The sequence below is a fragment of the Coenobita brevimanus genome, chromosome 73 (genome assembly GCF_032717465.1).
Source record: "Coenobita brevimanus isolate Jiangsu-jjx chromosome 73, ASM3271746v2, whole genome shotgun sequence".
Classification (NCBI taxonomy): Eukaryota; Metazoa; Arthropoda; class Malacostraca; order Decapoda; family Coenobitidae; genus Coenobita; species Coenobita brevimanus.
The window spans coordinates 7634118-7653909 of NC_137026.1; positions in this window are offsets into that span (position 1 = coordinate 7634118).

Below are 19792 nucleotides of genomic sequence, written 5' to 3' on the forward strand. Positions count from 1 at the left end.
ACAGCTGTAAAATAGAGGGTTATGTTCAACTACCCTCACTAGGTCCAGTTTCTTTGTTAATCAGAGAAAGTTTTCTCCTTTCAGCAACCATGGAAGAGTAGGAGGAGGAGGAGGAGGAGGAGGAGGAGGAGGAGAAGGAGGGGAGAGAGAGAGAGAGAGAGAGAGAGAGAGAGAGAGAGAGAGAGAGAGAGAGAGAGAGAGAGAATGATAAATACTGAGAAATTACTTCATGAATCTGAGCCAGCCTATACGCCTATCCCAAGCGTGAAGTTATAATAAATATTCTAAAGAAGCTGTCTTGTTTTCCAGTGTCATAAATGTTTGCGTGGATCAATTATTTATGACCACCTAATGACGTAATGTATTGTGTGAGGACGCAGCAGTTGTATCATGAAAATAACACAAACTTTAGTACGTGGATATAATTTATCTTTTCCAGAAATTATACTATTCTGCACGTATCCCCTTCAACCAAGTACGGTTGCGAATGGCAGACCGAAAAAAAAAACCTGGGACGAGCTCACAGAGTGTGCCCTGAGGGAAAAGGGACTGAACAAGGAGGCTGCCAGAGATCAAGCAGTGTGGAGAACCGCCATTAAGTGACCAAGGCCGACGCATGAAAGGATGCTGGGGCCTTTTTAAATGATACCATACGATACGATCTCCTGATGATTTTATTCAGGTTAGGAGAGACTCAATCTACAGTGAGATTTTTTCTTTATTAATGCTCCAATGCTCCGAGGCTTTTCTAGGCTGACTATTACTGCCTGTCAGCAGTATTGCGGGCTCATTGCCTTTGGTTCCTTCTTCCTCACATAAAAAAAAAAAAAAAACAATACGACAATATCAGAGTGAAGAGATTAAGACAGCAAGGTTTGTATCAGAAATACGGTATGAGGATATTATGTATATTATTCCAGATAACTGTTAAATCCATACTTACAGCGGGGTGTTTTGTAGCAATAATTCAGTAAGAGTGTATAATTCACACATACAGGAACACTCTGAGTAAAGTGACCTGTCATTTGGTGGGTCTGGGTTCAGTTCTTAGAAGAAATAACTGCTAGGTAAACTTCAGATATAACTCAGCTACGGTAAATCCTCGGCAGACATAGTAACGGTAAATAAGAACAAAATTTAAAAAATAAAATGCAAAATGAAAAGCGGGGTAGAAGAACAATATATAGGATAATATCGACAAGGTCCTGAAAAACTTCTTTCTATGTCCAGTCGATTGTATCCAGCTTAAGGCAGACATCTTGTATGGAAAGGGCTGATATGCAGTATGAAGAATTCTGAGGACACACAATTTAGCCACAAGAACATTTCCTACGACACAAGTAGGGTAAATGGACAGCTTCCAGGAGACGTAACTCCCTACAAGAACATTTAGACGACACCCATGTACGCACGTAAAAAAAAAAAAAAAATTGTGCTGATTAAGTACAAAAAATACACCGCGAAAGATTTTTTTTTTTTTCTTGTGAATCCCCCGAGCTAGAACCAATGAACCACACACCTCTGCAGGGCAAGAAGAGATCCTTGGAAAGCCCGCTACACCTCTCACCAGAAATATGCTACCCTGGTGCGAGGTCGAACTGCCAACCCTACTGTCGTGTGAGTGAGCGTTACCACTGAGCCATTCTGGTCCCACCGCGAGAGAAGAATGCTTACTGACTGTGTGTTATTGTTGGAACTGCTTGACACATTACGTAAAGCACAGTTCAACTATGTGCATTACTTTTTTTTACCATGTGTGCAAAAACAATTCACAAAACACATAATTTATCCACCAGCACAGTTATGTGAGGAACCCGGCAACACGAGATGAAGCAGACGGCAACAAGTGTGAGTGGGCAGGACAGAGGCAGGCGTCACTCGGCACGCCACACCGCCACTTAATATTAGTGGCATCACCAACTTTACCAGCAGTTGGCTCTCCATGGATGGAGGGCCAACTGCTGGTAAATGACAGCCGCCACCAGCTTCAGACAGCGAGCCCTCACACAGCCAGATAGACAGACAGTCCCATTTAGACAGGAAAACAGGGAGCAGGATTCATCAGAAAGGTACTATTTCGAGTTTGTCGAAGAAGAACAAAAGAACAACTTGCTTGCATATGACAGCTGCCATCACCTTCAGACAGCATCCCCTTACACAGCCAGACAGCTCCGATTATGCAGGATGACAGCCTTACAGACAGGTTGTTGGTTAGCAAAGACTACTCACAATTTTGGGAGTGACTATATTGAATTACGCAAAATAGAAAAACTATCTCGTGCCAGCAAAAATTATTACGTCCAATACAGCCGAACGAAAGGAACCAAAGAATTCATTTACACACACACACACACACACACACACACACACACACACACACACACACACACACACACACACACACACACACACACACACACACACACACACACACACACACACACACACACACACACACACACACACACACCTATATACACCCATTTCTCCACACAAATCCATTATCACACCCATCCCTCTTCCATCTTCCACACCCTCCTCACGCATGTATCCCCTCTCCCCACACACACACTCAAGCCCGCGAACACGCACATCCACACGCGCACTCACAGTTGCACACACAGCCAGTTACAACCCCAGCCCTCCCTTACTACTATCCCTTCTGTGGTCATCCTGCCAAAATGCACCACCGTGAAAATCCTCCCAGTACTGGATGTCTACCGCGGGTGGAATGGGGTTTACTTCAGGCCGCTAACTGTGAGGTCAGAATCCCAAGTCTGATTGTTGTTTTAGTAATTGTTAGTATTATCATTATCATCATCATCATCATCATTATCATCGTCATCGTCATCGTCGTCATCATCATCATCATCATCATCATACACCTCCCAGAAAATCCTCCCAATACTGAAGGTCTGCAGCAGGTGACATCGTTTTTGCCACACCACGGACGCTGAATCAGTGAATTAGAAACTCGAAGCTCCTGTCAGAGAAAGACGGTGCTGTATCATCATCATTATCATCATCATCATCATCTAGAAATCCTCCCAGTGTAAAGTAGCTGCAATTATCTGAGTCAATTTTGCTGTACCAGCTGCTTCCAGTCGCTAAATTTAAGACTGGAAGATCCAAGAAAGACTCTACTGAGACCCAAAGACCCAGTAAGAGTCGTATATTCTTGTAGGCGACCGTTTTCTTCGGGTTTTCCAGTTCTACAAACTTCCAGCTTTTAGGAAACTGAGGGGAAAAACGTAGGAAAATAAGGGGAGGTAAAAAATGAAGAAGGTTATAAAAATCTTAGAAAACCCAGAGAAGTGACCCAGGTGGATTGGTCTCTCTCTCTCTCTAACACTGCATATCTCACATTCGCAGTTATTAGTACGCATTGACTTTTCTGCTGCGTTTTCCTTCCTTTGACACAAACTGACCCTTATTAAGGAATATGCTTCCGACTCTGAACATATATTAAACAGTCCGTTCCCTGAGGCTACAAATTCCTCCTACACGCCCTACACCTTCGCAAGTAACCTGTATAATATTCAGATTTATGGTCTCTTCTAGAAATTTCCCTTAACTCTTTTCGTCAGATGATTTTATTTTCTTAAATCTTACAACGTCCAAATTATTTTGATAAACTTAAGAACGAACTTTTCAAACTAATGGTTTTTGATTAGCCTTCATACCTCTCCTTTCAGAGATCCCTCCTACAGGAGAGAATAGCTGTGTGTGTGTGTGTGTGTGTGTGTGTGTGTGTGTGTGTGAGTGTGCGCGCTTGCGGGCATGCATGCATGCTTACGCGCGTGCGTGCTTGCGTCTCACCGCAACCCTGGCCTTTGGTGTGACCGTGTGGGCCGGCACAATTCAGCCAGCCTTTCGACACATTCAGCTGGTGTTAAGTATGACTGGCTGTATCATTCTCACCGATCTGACAATGTTCATCCCCGTTATTGGCCTTTACACCAGCATCTTCATAATTAACTTGACCATCACCAAATAACGAAACTTTCAGTGATAACCATACACTTTATTCATTTATTATTGATTTCTTCTGAAAGGCGCTCATAATCAATGCTCTTTTTCACATCACAGTGATTGTTACCGCAACCGTATTTTGCACCAGTGCGTGGGTTGGTGCAATGCAATACCAGGAACAAGATAACTGCAGATGTAGAACCACCGACATACTCCAATAGGAAAAGTACGCTAAGATATCTACTCATCTGCATTGCCATACATTTCATATATTATCGTACTGTACTTTTTGCTGAAGATTTTCCGTACCGTACATTATCTATCCCTCTCTCTCACCTCGCTCCATCCACCACCCTCGTCCCTCTTCAAATACCATCATCAACTCATGGCCCTTCCTCCTCCTCCTCCTCTTCCTTTTTCTGTATTTCCTCCTCCTCCTCCTCCTCCTCCTCCTCCTCCTCCTTCTTTTTCTTCTTCTTCACCTCGTCTTTTTCCTTGAGACTTAAGTAACTTCTTGGCAGGTTCTTTAGGGTGATTAACAAGCTCTTACAATACCTGGGGGAGTCTTGGTCTTCCTCTTCTCCTCCTACTCTTCCTTTCTACCTATTCCTCCTCCTCTTCCTCCTCCTCCTCCTCCTCCTCATCATCATCATCATCATCATCATCATCATCATCATCATCACGGTCATTCTCTATCTGTCCCCATTTTCTTTACTCATTTTCTCCTCCTCTTCCAAAGTTCACGTATTCATCTTCAGTATCCCCACCATCAATATCATATTTTTCTTTGATTTTTCCTTTCCTCTTCCTCCTTCTCATTACCGTAATTTTCTTCATTTTCTCTCTCTCTCTCTCTCTCTCTCTCTTCGTTGTTCCTCCTTTTTCTCATTCTACCTTCTTTCTCCTTGTCTCCACCCTAATCCCATGTTTCTTTCTCCTCCTCCTTCCTACCATTCTTCCATCGTCTCGTCCATGTAACATCTTTTGCTCCCGCCTAACTCCAAAGACCTTTCCTTCCTTCTTCCTCGGTTTTCTCCTTCTTCTCATACCTCCTTCCTCTGCTCTGCACTATTTTTTCTTTCTGCTCCTCCCCTTCCTACTTTCTCCTGTTCCTCCTAGTTACTCTCTTCACTCTTCTCCTTGCCTTCCTACTGTCCTCTTTAACAGTCTTCTTGTTTTCTCCTCCACTTTCCTCCTCCTCCACCACCACCACCTCCTACCCTGTTTCCCTTCCTCTCTCTCATCATGCAACTCCTCTAATGATGCCAATTATCAGGAACTAAAGGCCCCCTCCCCCTTTTCTTCCCCCCATACTCCCCTTCCAACGCTCCCCTCCCTATCACCCATCCCCTCCCCCAACCCCCTTCATCCCTTGCCCACCCTCTTAACTCCATTTCTTCCACCCCATCTCCACCCTTTCCTCTGTACACTCCCGTCCACCTTCTCTCCCCATCCCCTCCTCTGTCCATCTCTCTGCTCCCTCTCTCTTTTCCCCCCCGTCCCCTCTTCCCCGTCTCTCACTCCCCCTCCCTCGCCAAAATGAATCAACCCTTTCACCACAATGATGCCTTGTTTCATTTCATTCCTGCTAACCCAAGTCGATATTATTTTATTATTTTCTTTTTTAAATCTTGCTATCCTTCGTCAGTTGTATATATTCGTTGTTGCTTACCCTACTCTGTTTTGTAAGTTTTTAACATTTTTCACTACCAGATGATATAATTTAGCTCAGGTGAGATCTCGTTGTGAAGAGGTTATCTGAAGACTGCAGGTAATCCCTCCTGTTTATAGTGCCCTCTGAACCGAATATCATTGTCTGGAGGCAACGAGAATAAACTACGACAAGGGAACCACTAAGATGAGCACATGCAGTCTCATATCATGATCATCATCATCATCAATCTATATTAACCCCTAAACCGCGGGCTTGTTTTGCTTTGACTTGCGGCTCCCGCGGGCATATTCGCGCTCTGACAGACTCTCTAAAAATATTTGTCAAAAATCAGTTATTAGCCCTAGATTATTAAAATTACATAAGCATATGGCACATACCTTCAGCTTTCTCCTGGGATGTTTGCTGAGCCTTCGTCGAGTACCGTAGGACTTGTGGAGACCTCTGAAGTTGGGTAACGAAGTCTCCATTTTACACTTCCCGACAACCCGTAATATGATTACCACAGCCTGATATTATCACTAGAAACACTATACTATGATTCTCAAATAGTTTGGAATCTATACTCCAAAAAAAAAACACTGCGAAAGCAATGAAAATTACGAGCGCATATGACCTTCCCACTTGCTCTAGTTCGCCGCTGGTCTTCTGTCATTTATTATTAAAAAAAACACACCCTTTATATTCCTATTACTATATAACACTTATATATATCTGCAGTCTTTATCCATAAGTTTCCTTCAGTAGTAGTAGTTTATTGTCACTATAGGCATTCAATTTTTCTTTCAGTAAAATACATAGAGAGCCACGGATTCACTTTCATTGTGATAACCTCAAGTATTTGTACTCATATTCTTATATTACTAATTATTAACATTTCTATTTACATTTTCTATTGTATTTTCAATATTTACACTTCTATTTTACTTACATTATGTAATTCACTGTCACTCGCAGTAACTTGTAAAACTATATTACACTGTTCCATCATATTTACATCCATTGCTTTCACTTGCTATTTACACATTATTTACATTTTCCATTTGCACTTTTAGAACTGCTTCTGGCTGTGGTAATCAAAGAAGCAGGTAACGCAGAGGGGAACCTGGCACTCAGCGCACTGCCAAAAGGTGCGTTTGTGTTCAGGTGTGCGTTGGGTGGTATGTTCACAAACCTGGCACCTGCGGATCGCAACCTTCCTCTTGGTTGTGGCAGGCATTTGCACCAGTCTGTGCCGATCCATGTACGCCCTCTGCTCAAGTCTGTCGGGAAGTCTTACTGCATGGCACCTTGGAGCTGCTGCTGTCGCCTTACCATATCTCTCAAGCAGCTGCTGAACACAAGTCCTGGCAAACAACCTCAGGGAGAAGGACTTGGGTGGCTTTACCTTCATCTTGTACAGGATGAAGGCGTTCAGCATCATCATGTCTATGAGATGCAGAAAAACTTTCCTGTACCACCTATAGTAGTACTCGCGTAAATTTGCGGCTTCGGTGTGGCCTGCACCTGTGTACAATGGTGCCACTTTTCCCCAACTTGCGATGTGAAACGAAAGCTATTTATGTACAAGGCATCACAAATACAATAAATTCAGATGAATAAAACTTACACTTGTGTATTTTGATGGATGAATCAACAGTAATCTTATTATGCATAAAATATTTACACAGTAACACAAAAACATGGCATACATATTGTAGTGTTGCTAAAAGAAATTGTAGTCACTTTTAATGTTTTTTAGCGTAGTTTTAGGGTGGGTAATAATATCACAGTAATGGATATAAGATAATGAGCCTGAAAAAAGAAGAAATATGCCAATATCCAAAGTAAAAGAAAAAATTCATATAATTCTTGTGAGTGGCAACACTGACACACCCAGTCTGGCCTAAGGTAAAGTACGTACCTCCATAGACCCAAGCATAGCTTGTACAGGTGTTGCTAGGGAAAAATGCTCACATTTACTGGCTTTTACCGTAATTTTAAGGGCAAGGAATACTCACATTTATAATCATAAGCTAATATGTAGGACAAAATAGTAGGCATATGCCAATACAGAAGTAAAAAAAAAAAAACATTATTCACTTGCAAGCGGCAACACTTCCACACCCAGTCGGTGGCCTTGACCTCAAGGGTGATGTGGAAATGATGTCAGATTTACAATATATACAATATTATGTAAAAGAAAATATCCAAAATGTCTCTTGCAATAAAAGAGAGAGAGAGAGAGAGAGAGAGGCAGGAGAGGGACAAGGTTGAATGCATTGTCGCCATGACGGGGGGTGGTGGTGGTGGAGGCATTGTCAGGCTGAGAGAGAGATGGAGGAAGGGGAAAGAGAATGAATGAATGAAAATCAATCATGGTACTGCAATAACGGATCATCTGTTTCCGTAAACAAAAAATGATAAATATCACTAAATATAACAAAACCAAATTAACAAATGAAAGCACAATTATAAATAACTTATAAAAGAATCAAAAGTACTCAGGGTGGCTCACATCTCCCGCCAGGAGAGACAGAGAGAGAGAGAGAGAGAGAGAGAGAACTGTATAGAAAACGTGGCAACACTGTACACAGGTGCGGGCCACACCAAAGCCACAAATTTACGCGAGTACTACTCTAGTATTCTTCCTGAAGCAGTAGATCTCTCCAATCATCATGTCGGACTTGTCCACCAGCCGCATGTTGGTATTGTAGTCTAAGACAGCATCAGGTTTCCTCACAGGTTCGCCTGTCCTACGGTCGACCTTCCCACTGTCTTTCAGTTCTCCCTTGCGTACGGTGGTGAGCATGTGCATGACCCTCTTGTCATGCCACCATATTGCCAGCATCTTCTCAGACTTGCATAGGTGCATGTCTCCTTGCTGTGAGGTTCCTGCCTCTGGGAATTTAGGGAAGTGGGCACGATTACTCTTCACAGTGCCTCAGGAGCCGATGCCGTGCTCTGAAAGGTATTTAGCAAGTTTCGGTGCTGTATAGTAGTTGTCAGTATACAGCACATGATTCCCACCAAAATACCTTTCAAGCAGCACTTTCATGACACAGCCTGAGAAGCCAAGGGGGTGTGTTTCATTAAGATCGACAGTGCTGGCTGAATAAATGACGAAGTCAAGGATGTACCCCGTCTTCCAGTCACACAGTACAAAGAACTTGATTCCAAGGCGATGGTGTTTGCTTGGAATGTACAATACAAACCTAAGACGTCCTCTAAACAAAACCAAGGATTCGTGAATGACAACCTTCTGAAAGGGGTGGAAGAATGTCATAAACTTATCCTGCATTCTGCTCAGAATCTCCCGGATCTTCCAGAGTGGGTCAGTCTGGGAAGGTACATTGTTGTTGGCGAAGTGCAGGTTTCCCATGATGTTCCGAAAGTGATCTCTGGCCATGTACTTATTGAAGGTGGGTGAGGGTAGTAAGGGGTCCATGGACCAGTATTCTTCCAACTCATGCTTCTTTGAGTGTGGCATGAGAAGCATGAGGATGAAGAACACATACAGCTCCTGCACTCCCAGCATGGTCCACTGTTGTATCTTCGCTGCACCTGTACCACTTGCAACACGTTGTGGTTCATACCTGTTGGTCTCATCACATAATTATGTGCTGCATGACTTCGTCATCAAGGAAGGCCAAAAGAAAGTCAACACACTCAGCATCCTCATCAAGAGTGAAGGCAGGCAGTATCCCTGAGGAACTCTCGTTGAAATCAAGATGTTCTGGGACAAAATCGGACCCTTCCATCCATAAAAAGACGTCCAGGATTCCTTGTCGTGGCGGTGTAGGGTGGGTGAGGGTGAAGGGTGGCTGTGAGGCAGATTGAGCTGTTTCAAGGTCACTCGCATTGACCCTAGGTTGCTGCATAGCACTAGCAGCCCTTACTCTTCTGGCAACTCTACTTTTACGGGTCAGGGATTTACCTCTTCCTCTATGGCCTGCCTTCACTGTAGGTGCTGGTGGCGACTCCGATGACAAAGACTCAGGAGAAAATTCCGCGGAGGAAGAGGAAGAAATGAGTGAAGTGGGGCTAGGGGAGCGGGGAGGTGATTCACCTCGTGACTCATGGCAGGCTGGGTCATGCGGGGCCATTGTTCCGGGGCTAACCCGCCGCCTTTTCACTCCTTTCCCAAATTCCTTCCCTTGCTGCACTAAAGGCTCCTTTCCTTTGGAGCTAGGGATAACCTGGGACACTGAAGCATTCGTACTAGGAGTTTCTGGCACGATTCCTCATCCGGCTCATCACACGAATCACCCGAAGGATCATAGTCACTATCCATCATTATGATTTATAATTCTGCAAGTTCACATTCCACTGCAGTCACTTAGTCCTTTCCTGCTTCCCCCATGAGTTTTTCTGGGGGTAGAGGTCACAGGGCCCTTTGCAATGGGCGCAGAAGCGGCGGAAACAGTGGGGCGTGAGTGCAACATGGTTTGACCATACAGGAGGACAAGGAACTGAATGGCGCAGCGTATCTGAGCAGGCAAGGGTTGACAGTGACAATGGGGTAACAGCTGCTAACTTACATGCTAAGAAATGATTGGTAGGAAATCTTGGCAATACATAAAGAAATAGGTAGTTCCAGGTGAATGTAAATGTCACTTAGGCTTCTCCCTTCCTTTCTTATGTATATTTTTATTACGAGAATAGATTACAAGGCATATTTCAAAGGGGAAATTACCATGGGAATTTAGCGAACGAGTGCATGTGAGGTGTCGTCAGGTGATAATTAGCCAATTCCAGGTGTATAGCACTATCACTTACCTTATTTCTTTTTTGTATATATTATTTTGTATAAGTATAGGGCATAGGGCTTATTTCAATGGATGAAATCAGTGGAAAATTCTGGGGGAGATTTGCTTTAGCGCAGCGCGGCCGGGCAGGTGATAGGAAAGGGTAAAGGAGATGAGGTAGGGAGGGGTGAGAGGGTACTGGAGGGGAAGTAGGGAGGGGAGTCAAGAATGGGGGAAAATGGCTAAATTGTCAACAATGGATGGGAGTACAGATGAGATTAGGAGTGCTGACTACTGTTGGACATTGGCAGTACTGACAGATGATACAAGTCACCACTTGTAAGCCCGGGAGAATTCAAAATAACACAGAATCACAAAAGTGACGCCCTGCGGTATGATCCCTTGCTCCCGAGAGTCATGAAAGTGACGCCCCGCGGATAAGGGGTTAAAAGTCAGGAATATCGTCTGGGCTGCATAAAAATGAAATTGACGTCATCATACTAAAGAGGTAAATGGAAGTTATTTTTAAAACTATTTGCTAATTTTTTGGCTTATATATTCGTGTCTTTTGATTGGTGAAAAGATTAAGATGATGATATGACGACGACAACAATGATGATAATGACGACGGCAACGACGACGACGATGATAATGATGGTGATGATGTTTTATGATCACCTGACGTTAATAAAGCAACTGAAAAAATAAATCATGGAGCAAAATGTCATTGGGGATTTGCTTTAAGTGTTTGTATTATGAGTTACTTTTATACTTACAAAAATTGTGTGTCAGCAGCAAGAACTAGAACTCAAGTGAGGTCATGGTACTGAAGGCTTTACAGATTTATTTTCAACCCTTTCCCTGTAACAGCATTCAAATGACTTTGTTCTAATGACGTATTTATTTTATTTCTGTTGACTTAAAAATGGTCTTTCTTTTCAGCTAAGGTGAAAGTTTTCGAAATGGTGGGGTAAGATGTCACCTACACTAATACCCTCAGTACTAAACATTCTTCGTAAATCAAGACAAATTATACAGAACAGGTCAACATACAAGTTATGTAGCCTGGCTGAAGGGACTGAATGCTGTGTAAAGTAATGTAAGAGTCTAAGGCAATGGGCAAATGGGATGGATATTAATGGCGGAACCATTTCCTTTTCAGTCTATGGCTATTTCATCTTAAAGAACATCACGGTTCTCTCTTCTCAGGAGGGTAAAGTTTCTATTATGCGTTCAGGCCGAAGACATCCTTTTAGTATTAGTTTATTTTGCTACATCTAGATGGCTGTACTAAGTTTAGAAAAGACCTCCTGCACTGAAGGGGCTGAGGAAGGCTTTATCATCTAAGTCTTCCAGTTTTGGAGGAATCTACACAGCTGAATAAAATCGCCTACAGATAACAAAAATAAAATACTGAACACTTTCTCGGGCTTTACACCAGCATCCTACGAGTTTAATTATTATATATTTTTTTCTCAATAATTAACTTCACCATCACCAAGTTAACGAAACTTTCAGTGCTGAGCATACGTTTTATTTATGTACTCAAGATTTCTTCTCAAAGGCGCACATTACTATTGCTCTTTTTCACATCACAACCCAATTATTTGCACCAATATTAGGTTGTGCAATGGAAAAACAGGAACAAAATAACAGCAGATTTACAACCACCGACAGGCAGTACATCCATTAGGAAAAAAATCAATTTAATTTGTGACTCTTTCAGCTGTGTCATAGTCATCTACAGTAATTCCTTCACGTGGACTTTCGAACTTTTCCCACATAGACAAACTATGCCCGAATACATAAAGACTGAATGAGGTGGAGAAAATCTGAACACTTCCCCTTGAAGCAGGGAAAACACAGGAAAGGTAAAAAACGGATCCATGGCAAGTTTTGAACCCTGGGATTTTTAATATTTTTTTTAACAATTAAACTTTTATAGTACCCAGAGGGAGGGGGAGGCCGAGGATGAGATGGAGGGATGGGGTGGAGAGGTATATGAGAGAGGGGGGTGTGAGTTGGGAGCAGGGCAGTGAAATGGCGGGGGACAGGGCGACTTGGAGGCGATTTGTTTGTGGCCACCCCAAACGGGATTGAGGCGTCTGGCAATAGATAGATAGAATAGATAGATAGATAGTACCCAGAAGGTCATTTGGGTGTGTCCATCAGAAGCGTGAGAAGTGAAGGTGGTGCAGTGATGTCGCTGGACGAATTTTGTATATTCTTTATGATAATTTCCAACGGTTCCATTCAGCACTGGAACAACTGTCCCAGCTGGAATGTTTTACCAGAATCTTCAGTAATTTCTTCTCTACAAGCTGGATGCCCGAAAATGGCCAAAGTAAGGCAGTAGCAACAAAAATTAAATGAAAAACACGTAATTAAACTGAAGCGGTTCCAGTATTTGTCAGGTCGTCTGGATGTTGTCCATGAGAGGCTTATTAGACAGAGTGGTGGAGTGACGCGTGTCAGTGTGGTGAGTTGATGTGGTAGTGACGTGATGTGGTGGTGAGGTGATGTGGTGGTGACGCATACTTCTGAAGTGTAAGGGCCTCGTCACAGTGTGCTGGGAATCCGACATATTCTGATATTTTCTGAGTGACGGTGTAGGCCGGGGTAACAGCTGCAAGAACAGCAGCCTCTTTCATAAGGCCTGGTTCCAGATTTTCCGTTTCTAACTGTCGCCTACACTGTGTCTGACAATGAACGACGCAATTCCCAGAACGTAACCCAGTGAAACAGTATGTTCTTTTTCAGCCTTTACCCCGACCTACAGTCAGAGAATCTGTTTCACAATATAACCGATTTCGACCTCAGTGTGGCGAGGGTCATAGTTGGTTTACTCTTCCAGGATAACCGTACTTAATTTATATAACTCCATCACAAATGATGGTCATCACAGAAGAAAAAAACAATGTGGACACGTCGCATGCTATGTACAGTTTAAATATCAAATGAGCACAGTAACTGAGTGGCAACCCAGGGAAGGAGTGTGGAAAATGAAGGTAGAGAACTTGGAGACATGAAATTTGGAGTTTTTCTGGGATTGGGTGAAATACGAATTGTCAAAATGCCTAGTTGAAAAATTTGAGAGATGCCTTTGCTTTGTAACAGACCGACGAAAGATGTTGTTGGTGGTGGTGGTGGTGGTGGTGGTAGTGGTGGTGGTGGTGGTGCTGATGATGATGACGGGAAGAGTAGCCTGCCCCTATCCTGTTTTACGAACATGGGTATATCCAACAGGGTATATATTTGCAATGCTTTTGGAATGTAGGGCGAAACGTGCATGCAAAGACTGCTCTACTTGAGCGAGAAATGTCGATTTGAATTATAGCTAAATAAAGGTGTCCGATGAGGACTTGTTCTTAGTATACTGACACTCAGTGTAAAAGATCCTGTCAAAATTACCAATCAATTTCCGTATGATGGACAATTAAACTGATACATTTTGAACAATGTTGATATAAGATCCTGGCCGGCTCTGAGGGAGCAAGGGAAGATTAAGCCAAGTGGCTGTGTGACGCAAGAAAATAAATGAATAATAAAAGAAGCAAGAGAGAGTTTGGAGTGAGGGTGATGGATGGGGATATTGGTGGAAAGATAACCTGGTAGAGATAGTAGTAGCGGGAAGGGGAAGTGAAAAAAGGGGAGAGGGAAGGGGTAGAGAATATAAGGAAAGGGGTAATGAAAACATAAGAAGAGGGCAGAGAAACCAGGGGAATGAAGAGGGAGTAGTGAAGTTACGGTAGGCGGGAGGGGGAAGGCACACACTAAGGCAGGGATTCTCAACCAGGGGGGAATTTAAGTGTCTCAGGGGTGGAATTGAGGCCATAGAATGGCAAGCTCAAACTGTTGTTATATTCATCACTTTACTGCCTCTGAACACAAAACAGTGTATTGTTATTTTTATAATAATTAAGGAATAGTGTGAGAAATAACGGAAGAGAAAATTTTCTTTCAAGTCCGTTTCAGTTGTTTCTGTGAGAAAATATGTGTACGTGCGGTCCGAGGTGGAGGAGGAGGCTTGTCTTCTTTCATGTCTAATTCCTGTGTGTTCGTCCTGTCAGCTTGTTTTGTTTGTCTAAGTTGGGGAAATGGCGAAGGAACTACCAAAACCTCTCAAATCAAGGGAGATTTCATCTTGACTAAAAAAAAATAATAATAAAATAAATTATTTTTACGTATTTTATAAACTGAAACCCTGAGAGAGAGAGAGAGAGAGAGAGAGAGAGAGAGAGAGAGAGAGAGAGAGAGAGAGAGAGAGAGAGTCGTCATATTCCTGTACAGTTAGGTTTTCGTTCTGATGCTGTTGGCCTTCACGCCTCGGTAGATTCTGTCACTCAGTTCAAGTCCGCCTTACAGTTGCAAACAGATCTGTGCCGTACTGTGGTCGTTCTGAGAAAGCCGAAAACTCCACTACAAAATAATCCATGTAAATATATATGTACTAATATGGAAATATTAAAGCAGATTGTCATTACTTTATGCGTATTATTCAGGTAAGCACCTTATGAGTAAGACAGTCTTGAAAAGGGGGGAATGACATTCTGCCATATGGTGGAAGGGGTGAACCGTGAATGGGGCAAAAAAGGTTGAGAATCACTGCACAAAGATGATGGATATGGAGGGAGACAGAGTCACTTCCTTACACTGAACTCGCGTTCAGTGTAAGGCAAGGGGCAAGAAAGCAGTACTCGTGGAAAAAGATGAACAAGATATGGAGTGTTCGAGGTAAGACAAAGGATATCTGTGCTTGAGGGAAGACAACGACATGAATTGAGTGTTTAAGGAATGGGAAGGATAGGTAGTACAAGGACAGGGTAAGGACGGATGAGAAGGACTGGAATAAGAAGGGAAGGGAAAATTAAGGAAGGAGAGGGAAGAGACAGGCAGGGTAGGTAAGTACAGGAAAGAAAGGACCGAGAAGAGAAGGGCAGGGCAGGGTAGGGAAGGGAAAGGCATGGAATAGAAGGGAAATAGCACGAAACAAGCTTTCTGAGGGAGAAACCAAGAGGTACAGTTTTGATAATCAACTGAGCAGAAAGAACAGCAAGCGGTCTTATGTTTCTCACTTTTCTTCTCTCTCCCCCTCTCCCTCTCCTCGTTCTTTCATCCTTCCTAACTGCACACACTTTCCCTCGCTCTCCCCAGCAATATAAAGCAGCCGTTACTGCCCTCCTCAGCCCTCAAACGAGCTCAACCATCAAGTCCTTCAAGTCGGTTTTACAACACTCCTTCCAACACCACCATCACACCGCTGCTTCCACACACGTCAACCAGATGGCTCACTCCCACCATGTAAACAACTTACCTACACAGCATTAGTTTTTGTGACGTAAATTCTAAGTTTTTGGCTAATTTTTGTGAATATAATTCTTCCCGTCCGATCAGCGAAGTTAAGCAACGTTGGGTCTGGTTAGTACTTGGATGGGTGACCACCTGGGAACACCAGATGCTGTTGGCATCCCTACGTGTCAAGTGGGGTTGGTGGAGGATTAGTGCCCCTCCCTGTAAAACAATTAACTCTAAGCCGTTGGCCACCCCGTTTGAGATACATGGCGTCTGGCAATGAATGAATGAATGAATAACTATATGTATAAGCAAGTATCTGTGGACCTAGATTTGTAAATATGAGGAATCTGTATATGAAAATTTTTGTATTTGTTAACGTGTGGAAAACTTTTCTTTGTGCGACGAGGTGCTTCTGTGTGTGAAAGAAAGTAGTTTAGTTTTCGTGTCTACTTTTGTGAATATCAGATTTTATAGCACGTTTATCAATTTTTGCACACATGAATTTAAATGTGTAAGATTATGTAACTATCTATTTGTAAACTAACTTCATATCACATAACGAAATGTGTGTGTGTGTGTATGTGTAAATACTTGATTGTTTTAGCCTGGTGGACCTTCTTTTGTTAACGTACCGGGTATGTGTATGTGTGTGTGTGTGTGTGTGTGTGTGTAGTTTGTTAATATATATATATATATATATATATATATATATATATATATATATATATATATATATATATATATATATATATATATATAATTATGTATGCATGTATACTCCGTTTTATTTATCGAGGCGAAGATGCACTTGACAGGTTGATGATTGGCTGAATGCAACATTACTTCATGATCTCTTTACTCGTTAGCATTATTAATTGACAACATATATCTGAGGATAAAATTTGGGTTAGTAAATATTATTCGGACATGTTGCATTCAGCCAGTCATCACAAACCTGTCAAGTGCATCTTAGCCTTTAAAAAAAAAAAAAAAAAAAAAAACTATAATTGTTATTGAACCATTCTATACACATGGCAAAGCTGCGTGTATTAAAGATCCACTCACTTGACGTAGCTAATGTTGTCAATTGTCTATCTATCTACTGCCAGAAGCCTTAATCCCGTAAGGGGTGGCCACAACAAATCGCCTTCACGTCGCCCTGTCCCCCGCCATTTCACTGCCCTACTCCCAACTCACACCCCCCTCTCTCATATACCTCTCCACTCCTGAAAATAAAAGACGTATCGAGGCCTATTTTTTATGTCATCTGCATACTCTTTAAGAATTTAATGTATTAAGTCTTAGTAGGCCTATACCTATAAACCCTCTTGCACGTTTATTGGCATAGTAATAATAGGGATAACCCGGCTGGCAGGAAAAACCACAATCAAAAATACATTCCATGATAAGTCAAACTGTATTGTGTGACAGGCGTCATAGTATAGAAAATAAGAGTGATTAGGACAGCTGGAATGAAAAGGTTAGTTGCTCTAAGAGAATTTTTTTTTTTTTTTTTAACGACTTGAGAATAACGTCATCTTAATTACTGTACTAAGTAAAATGACAAAGGTTAATGTAGTGACTGCAAGGGAAATGCGAGTGATTAGAACAGAACTCGAAGCAAGCTTGTACCTGTTTTTTAGTGGCGCCGGGCTGGCTGGTGCAACTCTAAATGGCATTTTAGGATTCGCAGCACAGTTTTCTCGGTGATTTACTATACCTGGTAAATAATGATATTTATATATATTGTTACGTCTGTACACCGCACTGCCACAGGCTCCAACAGCAGTAGTTCAGTATAGGAAGGACGTTGCCCAACGAGTTGTAAGCCTTTAGGTGTGCAGTACACAAGCTCAACACAGGCGTGCTGGATATACATCGGCTTCTTAAGTTCACCTATTTCTCAAATAATTACACTGAATGCTTTTCAACTTTCCTGTTCTCACAAGCACTGGAGCTGTACAATTTTACTAACTGCTATTACACTTAATGCTTGCCAGCATCATTTCACAAACTCACTAACAGCACTGGACTACACTCAGACTGAACTGAAGACTGAACTGAAAACCAACTGAACCTGTTCTAGTTCGTTCTTTCAAAGATTTCTTGCACCTATAGTGCAGGCCGGGCCATACATTAGCCCGGTCAGTGAGGTATGGGCTTGTTAAAAAAAAGTAAGGGGGGAGGACAGGACCTGGGGATTGCCCAGCACACACGTCCTGTCTCCTGACTGGCTTTGTGGTGTGTGTGCTGTTCTAGTCTCTTATACATCCTTATATAAGCTTGCATTGTTCGAGATTGATCTACTTCACAGTCCTGGTGTATTCCAGGGAGAGAGAGAGCACAGTTATTAACTTGGAGACAACCAAAATGACAGTTTTCTTACATTACATAGCACTATAAATCATTTACCATAAGAACTTAAAGCACATAATTAACAAGCAATCACATAAATAAAACATTATTGAGAAAAAGAGCACAAAAATTAATGCATAACTTACGAAATAACTACGCTCACAAACAGCAGGCTAACTGGCAACTCTGATTCGTACAAAAACTTACAGTAAACGTAGAGAAACATCAAGATACTCCTCGACTACCTAACTGGCAAATCTCACTTCTCAACAATATTTTTGGTGCACACAGTTTGTCTCCGATCCGTACAAAGGATATTAACCCCTTCATTCCGATGATGCACTTGTGAATTTATTTTTTAACAACTACCAAACGGTTTTTATTCAGCTTTTCAGGCATTTTTTGTATTGGAAAGGTGATAAATAACAATCAATAAAACGTTACTACGGGAAACCTTACCTAAGTTTAATAAAATCGCTTGGAGGCCGTAAGAATGAAACAGGATACATCATTGGACTGAAGAAATTAAGGAGCTGTGTGTGGCATAAATCGCCAAGCAAGAGGTGCTACGAAATTGCAGAATCATTTAGAATATAGTCTTTCGAACCAGAAACGGAAGACTTAATACCAGTGTAGGTGAAGGCAGGAGACAGAGGATTAAGACGTGTACAGAGAGGCTAAGGATTCGTTACCAGAGGAGTGTCATGGTAACAATGGCAATATTATATGAAACTTTGATCCTACTGACGTCTTTCTTAGCATTATTGTTATATTTGACCGGGTTTATTTAGCTTAGGAGGGATTAGCCTATTCACAGTGGGTTAGCTTTACACAATTGCATACAACACTGGAGGGATTATTGGCAGTAGGCTATCTGTAAACAATTCTATTTTGCTTAGGGGGGATTTTTCTCCACTGAAGGGTGTGATACGCCCTTCCCTAAATCTTTCACTACTAGGACCCCCTTACGAAGCTCAATAAAAGCATCTGCAAACAGGAAGAATACATTTTCCCTGACGTGCCCAGCGCAGCGTATCATTCTTCATGAGAGGAAATTGATAAGGACAAAGGCAGTATGTTGAGAGTCTGAGCCTCATACGCTACATACAACAAGTTATTCTATGCTGTATTAATCTTGTTTGCCTTATAAAAACATGGGATGTTCAGGGACTGGCCCAATATAAACTGCTTAACTCGCCCCATCCCGACGTTTTCTGGGCAGTGGTATGCCCCAGTCCCGACATTTTTGGACCTTTTTTTTTTTTTTTTGGCTCAAACATCCGCTTGTGGTGAGAAACATCGAAAATTCATAGAGAAATCGCTCACCTTAGGTTTAAAATACTCGATCTAGGTACGAGTACTTCCTTACCTGACTGGGTTTTCTAACAGGCTGGCACCAAAGAAAACGAGTCCTATGGGAGGGTAACTATTTTATCCACTCATAAACAGTATTTATTTATTTACTTGGTACGAATTTAGATGTAGTACAAGAGTATATTGGCTTTCAAACAGTAATATAGGCATTATAAGCATTGTTTCACTCACTAACTCATCACCATTCATGACTTTTTTTTTCCCACATTACCTGATCATCATTTCTGACTGTTTCTTCCTCTAATGCTATGTAAACTTTGTCCTCCACATTGTCATCAATTGGGGAATCACTCTGGCCCTGAATGTCTTTATTGGCCAGGTCACTGGTAACAGGTGCATTGCCGAGACAATGGCGTGCAGGGGGGGGGGAGAGGTTATGCGGTGTAAGGCATTGTCC